The following is a 752-nucleotide window of genomic DNA, read 5'->3' as shown; positions in this document are numbered from 1 at the left end:
TGTATTTTCTAAATTGTTTTTCAAAGCACTTTTACAACCATTGGAGAAGACACTTTTTTAAGACTCTTCCAGAAAAGCAATTCCTCAGGAAGAGAGGCACTTAAAAGCTTTTATCTCATCTTGAGAGAGATCTAGATGCTTGCACGAGGTAGGAGAAAGGCCCCTGGGGCCTCTGAGAGCAGCACTAGGGGCGGGGAGAGAGGCAGGGCTGGGAGCGGACAGTAATCCGAGGGGCAGCTTCCTGGGGTCGCTCAGCAAGACATGCTTCCCTCTTCCTGGCCTGGCCCTGCCTTCTCCTCATGGTCCCAGAAATGGTGACCTCAGGGGTCGGCTTTCGGAGGAACAACCCGCTTCAGTGACCCTTGAGAGCCCTCTCTAAGCTGTGGGCTCTGAGTACAGGAAGCTTCTGGTACTGATACCTGGAACAGAAATGTCTTTGACAGATAAGCCAACCTTACTCCGTCTGCAGTAAGTGGCCAAGAAGTCAAGGGCAGGAGCAAGGCTGGATGGAGGCCGGGCCTATGGGGACTCAGAATTAATACAAATGTTCCGGGTAAACTCCAGCTGAGGGGAGAAGCTATGAAACTCCTTGGGTGCCTGGAATCTTCTCTCTGAACGATTTTCGGTGAATGTACTTGGTCCCTAGAGCAGTTCCTCGACCTGGGCACTGCTGACATTTGTACTGAACATTCCTTTATCTCGGGGGCCTTCCTGTGCATGGTACGGTGTTTACCATCAACCCTGCTCTGTCT

Source organism: Crocuta crocuta, unplaced genomic scaffold, assembly GCF_008692635.1.
Source record: "Crocuta crocuta isolate KB4526 unplaced genomic scaffold, BGI_CrCroc_1.0 scaffold27, whole genome shotgun sequence".
Taxonomy (NCBI): domain Eukaryota; kingdom Metazoa; phylum Chordata; class Mammalia; order Carnivora; family Hyaenidae; genus Crocuta; species Crocuta crocuta.
The sequence above is the reverse complement of the archived record's forward strand: the minus strand, read 5'-3'. Positions refer to the sequence as shown.